We start from the raw sequence: 7,383 nt of genomic DNA, 5'->3' as shown, positions 1-7,383 counted from the left end.
AATGTTGCTCTATTTCTCTAGTTTTTAGGAAATGCAAACTAAACAAGAATATGCCATTTCACAGCCAACAGATTTGCAAAATGAAGGAAAAGAAACTTTCATACATTGGTGGTATAAGTTGATAAATCATGCTGGAATGAAATTTCTCACTCTACCTTTGTGAATCTGTAACCTAGAGAGGTTATCTGACATGTGCACAGGGAATCACACACCAGATTGGTTTTTGCAGCATGTTTGTAATGGTGAAAAATGGAAGTAACTTAAATGTTCATCAACCGAACAACAGATATGTAGGTTGTACTATATTCAGCGATGGAATATTACAGAGCAAATCAAACGAGGGAACTAGAACAACATAGGTAAGATACATCAAAACAACCAATGAAAAGGCAAAGGCAAGCTCCTCATAATGCCTGATAGGATGCCATTTTCAAAACTAGAGTCTTACTGTGGATACATGCATTTACGGTAATAGTGTAAAATATGGAGATTGATCCAGATGGGGGTCGCCTCCACAGCAAGAGGAAGGGTATGAACCAGGAAGAGGGCCTGGGGAATGTTAAAATGTTAATATCTGATACATCTGAGTGTTGAGCACATAGGTATCTATCGCTCTGTATATTAATACATGTTTAAAACATCTTACAATAAAAGTGGGGAAATTGTTGATTATACTTTATACATTTTATTTTTTTTAGAGACAGTGGTTTTGCTCTGTCACCTAGGTTGGAGTGCAGTGGCATGAGCATGGCTCACTGCAGCTTAGACCTCCCTGGGCCCAGGTGATCCTCCCGCCACTGCCTCCCGAGTAGCTGGGACCAAAGTAGCGTGTCACCACACCTGGGTAATTTTTTCTATTTTTTATAGAGATGAAGTTTCATCATGTTACCCAGGCTGGTCTCGAACTCCTGAGCTCAAGCGATCTACCCACCTTGGCCTCCCAAAGTGCTGGGATTACAGGCATGAGCCACCACGCCCAGTCTCTATATTCTTCTTTAAGCTGGTGGGAGGTTTATGTAGGAATCTTATTTCCCTGAGTACCTCTTCCATTACCTTTGCTCCATAGCAATAGCTATTCCCTGACTTCTTAGTCTACGATAAGGGCAACTGGCATTTTCTCAATCTTACATACAGTAAAAAATTTAAAAAATCTTTAGAAAACTTCGCTATTCTTATTTACCATAATATAAATTCTAAACTAAAAACTGTGTATTTGCTGTGCAAACACAGTTTCAAATACGTGTGCCATCCCTTCCCCACCCCCTAGCTCCAAATATATTGTAGCTTCTAAGTCTATCCTGGATAGAAATTCTGAGGCCAGCAGTGTGCACAGCTTTCCAAACATCAAGGAGGCATGTAATTGGGAAGCTTTGGAGTTGTCCTTCTCCATCAATGGCCAGAATTATAAGTGGAGAACTATGAACTCAACAGTGTATGGAACAAAGCTATTCCATATATGTTGTGAGCATGAAACCATCTTGGACATGGCTAATGTGTAGCTTCCATCTGGCATTTTCGGTATTGTGTAAAATTGTTATGTCAGCAACAGATGGTAAAGCTAAGTGTTAGGAGATATTACTTATGCCCAGTTATCAGGTTTGCAAATCTGAACCTGAAACAGTTCATGGGTCTGTGGAAATGCATGCGGTGCTGGATTTTCTTCTGTTGAGCTGTTTTCAGAGTATTACTTTCTTGCCTGTTTCTCTTTTCTTCATTACTAACAAATCTTGATTTTGTTCCGATATCCTCATCGGAGCTCCTGAGGTGACTTCTCCAGCGTTAGTCCATCAAGCCCTTGGCCCATGTTTTTTGCAAACTGAGGAAGGACTTACAACTCGTGTGTGGGTGAAATGTTTGTATCTCCTCTCTCTCGTGTGTAGCTTCTAGATGTGATTTCTTCAGCAGCCGTTTAGTGACCGTGAGGAAAACTGCTTTAGGGGCAAGCTGATGCTGAGGAAGGCAGAAAGGAGGGTCTGAGAAAGTCAGAGTTTTTGCCATTAACGAGCTGTTGATGGTCTACAGACTACCTGACTACTGGACATGGTGTTTTAGTAGATGAAATACATCCTTATTGCTCAAGTCTGTGTGAGCAAGGGTTTCTTTTTTTTTTTTTTTTTTGTGATGGAGTCTTGCTCTGTCGCCCAGGCTGGAGTACAGTGGCATGATCTTGGCTCACTGCAACCTCCGCCTCCTGGGTTCAAGCAATTCTCCTGTCAGCCTCCTAAGTAGCTGGGATTACAGGCGCCTGTGATCACGCCCGTCTAATTTTTGCATTTTTACCAAAGATGGGGTTTTGCCATGTTGGCCAGGCTGGTCTTGAACTCCTGACCTCAGGTGATCCACCCTCCTTGGCCTCCCAGTGTTGGGATTACAGGCATGAGCCACTGTGCCCAGCTGAGCCAGGATTTCTTTTACTTGGAGACCAAAGTATCTTGATAGATGGAGAAACTTCAATATTTGTTAATTTGGAAGTCTCCTTCTATAAAGTTTATGGAATATGATGAAAAGGAACCACAGACATGAATCAAGAGCATCTGACTTCCTGTTTACTCACTTGGAGGTAACGCTATTCATGTTGACAAGGCAGGAGCTCTGAAATCCAGCCCAGCCAGGACAGCACACTGAATATATATCTTACATTTGTTTAACACTTTACAGTTTAAAATATACATATACATATGTAAGTGTATGTGTGTGTATATATATATATATTTCCCATTTAATTGTCTAATCAACCACGTGAGGTGAACTGTTTTGGCGTTTTTTTAAAAACTGGAAGTTCAGAGACATTATCAAAGGCAAGCAGGTTAGAAACAGGTCTCTTAAATTTAGGAACACTGAATTTTCTGCTGAGTTCTGATTACTTTTCAAATACTCTGTATTATGAATAGATGTTTTCCATAGAAATACCTTATCAATACTTAACTATGAAATGATAAATGTTTTGGAAATTGTAAAGGTCAGGCTGGCACAGGTTATCCTCTGGTAAAAAATGCCCCCAAATCTTAGTCCTTTTACAATAGCAAAGGGCTATTTCCAATCATGGGTTGGCAACAGCTCTCCTCCATATTTTCCTCACTCCAGGCCCCAGGCTGATGAAGCTATTTCTATATGAACCATGGCTGGTCATGATGGCAGAGGGAAATGCACATGGCAAACCACATGCTGGCTCAAAATCTTCTGCCTAGAAGTCCCACACGTCGTGTCCACTCTCATATTTTGGCCAAAGCAAGTCATGTAGCCAAGTCAAACATCAATAGAGTGGGGAAGAATGATCCTCCCCTAGAGAGTACTAGTGACAAGCTGGGCACAGGGGCTTACACCTGTAATCCTAGCACCGTAGAAGGCCAAGGAGGAAGGATTGCTTGAGCCTAAGAACTCGAGACCAGCCTGGGCAACACAGTGAGACCTCCATCTCTACAAAAAAATAAAAAATATTAGCTAGGCATGGTGGCATGCATCTGTAGTCCCAGCTACTAGGGAAGATTGTTTGAGCCCGGGAGTTCAAGGCTGCAGTGAGCTATGATCGTGGCACTGCACTCCAGCCTGGGAGACAGAGCAAGACACTGTCTCAAAAAACAACAAAAACCAACAACAACAACAGCAACAACAAAACCAAAAAAGAGAACACTAGTGACTATTTATGAACATGAAATATTTTCCATATTTCAAATGACCTTCTGTTCTGTGTCCCTAGATGCAATACCACTCAGCCTCGAGAATGACCAGGTCAAGGGGCTGTGGTATCACTCACGACTGGATGCAACCCACAGTTGACTTAGGAAAGTTTCTCAAAGCATGTCCTCAAGAATACTAGTTATGTCAAACATCCCTAAAAATGGGTTATGTAGTCTTATGATTTGGGAAAGTGCTATATCCCAAACTCTTGAAACTTTGCAATGATAATATGTTCAAGTCTCTGAGAAGTCCTCTAAAATGCTGGACTTTGTTTAATCAAAAACTTTCCAAATCTTTTTGATCCTGAAGCCTTTAATTTCTTCCATAATTTTATTATTTGCTTTGCATAACACCGATTGGCATCCCACAGTGCCACTGTTCCCTGATCACAGTTTGGGCCAATTTGTTGCAATAAGACTGGGCTTCGGGTCAGGTCCCTAGGGTTTTAGCTCCACCTCTTTCACTAAATAGTGTGAACTTGGTATAGCATTCATAACTGTTTTAATTTCCACATTTGTTAAATGGAATTAGTGTTATCCTCTGAGCCTCTAGTGAGATCATTAATGTGAAGACGACTTAAATAATATAGTGTTTTATATATGCAAAGAACCAGCCTTGCACAAATATTTCAAAAAGACTCATCTTTTTTATCAGGGTCCTGACTCTTCTCCTTGCACTTCCCACAAGCCCGGCTCTTTGGGCCTGTGTCAGAATAGGATGAACTGACAAATATGCTTGACCTGAACTCATCTTCGTAGTTGAGCTGTGAACACGGAGCCCTCCTCTCTTTGATGTTTCACAGCCAGCTGGGCTCTGCAGGCTGTTGGTGCAGCAGTAATAGTATTTTTGTCTTCTAGATGTGCCTGGATGAATGGGACTACTCAGGTGAAGGGAGACTTGAGGGACCATACATCTACCATAGATGGGGCAGAGACAGAGCCTGAATTCTCATTTCCCATAGTAAATGCACCAGGGCCATGCAATGAAGACTAGGGGAGGTCCCAAGACCCTCGCCCACCCTCCTCAGCTTATTCTACACATGCAGAAATTGAGCTCTCAGAAGAATTCCCTTGCTGTGAGTCCACAGAAAGTTGGTGATGTGGTAGAATTAGCAGTCTGGATTTCTCCCTTGCAGCAGACTTCTTGTTCTAGCCCACTTCCTTTCCCTGTTCACTGTGCATGAGGGTAGCTTGTAATAAGATTTCCTACTTCTGAAAGATTTATTTGAATATACTTGTAGTGGATCAGGAATTTTCCACAAGTTGAAGTGACCTATATGTCACTTTGCCAATAAACACAAAATGAAACAAAAATCTGTAATCTACTGTGGAACTGGGAATACTGTCTCCAAGGCATCTTTGGAAACCAGTTCTCTGGGGCTGGGGCTTGCTTAAGGGTCTACTGAGCAGTTAGAGGGTCTAGGATGAAGAAGGAAGGAGGGAGGAGAGAGAAGGGAAATAATTCAGGGCGATGGGATTCTCTGGCAATGTGCAGAGCCCTGGGGAGACAGATGTGCTGTTGATGAAGTTTGTGAAATGGTAAGATGTGAGCTCTCTCAGCACATCGGTGAGTTCTGACTGGCATGGAGTGCACAATAAGACAATTCATGACCTTAGAGATTTAGCTTCAAGCCCTGGATTCTTTGGCAGCCAGATTCAGCTTTCACAAATAAGATTTTGTAGGTGATCTCTGTTAAAGCCAGAGAGAAAAGCAACAGCAGTTCTAACTATTGATAGGGAGCCTTTGTGCTTCGGCCTTTCTCCTTCCATCTGCATCTCCCCAAGCAGATATAAAAGGAAGCCTGGCCAGGCAAGGTGGCTCATGCCTGTAATCCCAGCACTTTGGGAGGCTGAGGAGGGCGGATCACAAGGTCAGGAGATTGAGACTATCCTGGCTAACACGGAGAAACCCCGTCTCCGCTAAAAATACAAAAAATTAGCCGGGCTTGGTGGCATGCGCCTGTAGTCCCAGCTACTCGGGAGGCTGAGGCAGGAGAATTGCTTGAACCCAGGAGGCGGAGGTTGCAGTGAGCCGAGACCACGCCACTGTACTCAGCCTGGGCAACAGAGCGAGAATCCATCTTAAAAAAAAAAAAAAAAAAAAAAAAGCCTGTGAATACATGCTTTGAAACAGAACATGTATCTTTTTGCGAATAATGTCACCTAATTCTTAAGCTACTTTGGGAGCATAATACACTATCTGATCAATTTGTGCATTCAGGACTAAGTCCTTTATAAGGGTGGTGGAAATTTTGCTTTCAGATGTGTTCCATTGAGGATATAATTAGCCTTTGATAATGAATGGAAAAATCCATTCAAAATAAAGATATCACTCAGGAGGGTTCCAATATATCTTCTCATTATATGGCCTGGACTTCGCATACTTAAATGAGCTTACCTCAACCTACATTTCCAAGGTCTTCCCCTCCCTCTCTTCCCTCTTCACTTTTGGCTATAGTCATGTGACTTTTCAAATATATACACAGATATTACCAAATATGTTCCCAGACATGTAGAGGCAGCATGTTGTAGTAATTAAGACTATGAACTCTAGACCTAGGCTCTTGGATTCAAAGCCCAGCTTTGACAATTACTGTTCCTTTGGGCAAGTTACTTAGTAATTCTGTGCCTCAATTTATCTGCAAAATAAAGATGGCATTAACAGTACTTATCTCACAGAGATGTTGTTAGGATAAAATGAGTTAATATTTATACAGCTCTTGGAACATTGCCTCGTAGATGGTAAGTCCCATGGGCTTATTAAACAAAATGCCTCTATTTCGTTGCATGTGCTTTTCCTTCTGCTCAGAATGCTTGTCCACCACTTCTTCAGCCCTCACTGTACTCCCATCACTTTTTAAACAGCTCTACGGAGGTATCATTGACATGCAGTAAACTGCACATATTTAAAGTTTTGACGTATGTACATATTCATGAACACATCTATCACTCACAAAAGGTTTCTCATGTCCCTTATACTTCTTTTCTCCCTCTCCGTGCCCTCCCCCTTGACAATCACTGATCTGCTTTCTGTCGCTGTAAGACTTCTTTGAATTATCTGGATTTTTATATAAATGCAATCATACAACATGTAGTCTTTGGTGTCACTCCTTTCACTTGGCATAATGTTTTTGAGTTTCATCCACATTGTAATATGTATCAGTAATTAGTTCTTTTTTATTGCTGAGTAGTATTCCATTGTATGGATATACTACAATTTGCTGATTCAATTACCTGTTGATAGATATTGGGGCTTTATCTATTTTGTTACAGTTGTCTTCCTAGTGCCTCAAACAGTGCCTGACATGTAATAAGTACTCAATAAATAGTACTTCAAAATAAGTGAATGAAAGAATTCCTTCTGGTGTGCTGCACCTTGTCCTTAAAACAATTATTGTTGCTATGAACAATCTGCAGCCATTACAAACCATGCCTTCAAAGAATATTGTATCATATGTAAGAACACAAATTGTTGCTGATAATAGGTCAGGCGAAAAAGGCAAAACCCCAGAGCATATAAAGGCCTAGAATGCATGGAGCCGTCTAATATATATATATATAACCAACATACGTAATCTGACTTTATTTTTACTACTTCCCATAGTTTCCAAATTTTTGACAATGAAAGGAGATTAAACTTTTTTTTTTCAAAAATGCAATTATATTTTTAAGAACAATCTGGCCAGGCACAGTGGCTCATGCTTAT

Source organism: Hylobates moloch, unplaced genomic scaffold (genome assembly GCF_009828535.3).
Source record: "Hylobates moloch isolate HMO894 unplaced genomic scaffold, HMol_V3 SCAFFOLD_7, whole genome shotgun sequence".
Classification (NCBI taxonomy): Eukaryota; Metazoa; Chordata; class Mammalia; order Primates; family Hylobatidae; genus Hylobates; species Hylobates moloch.
Note: the sequence above shows the minus strand (reverse complement) of the source record.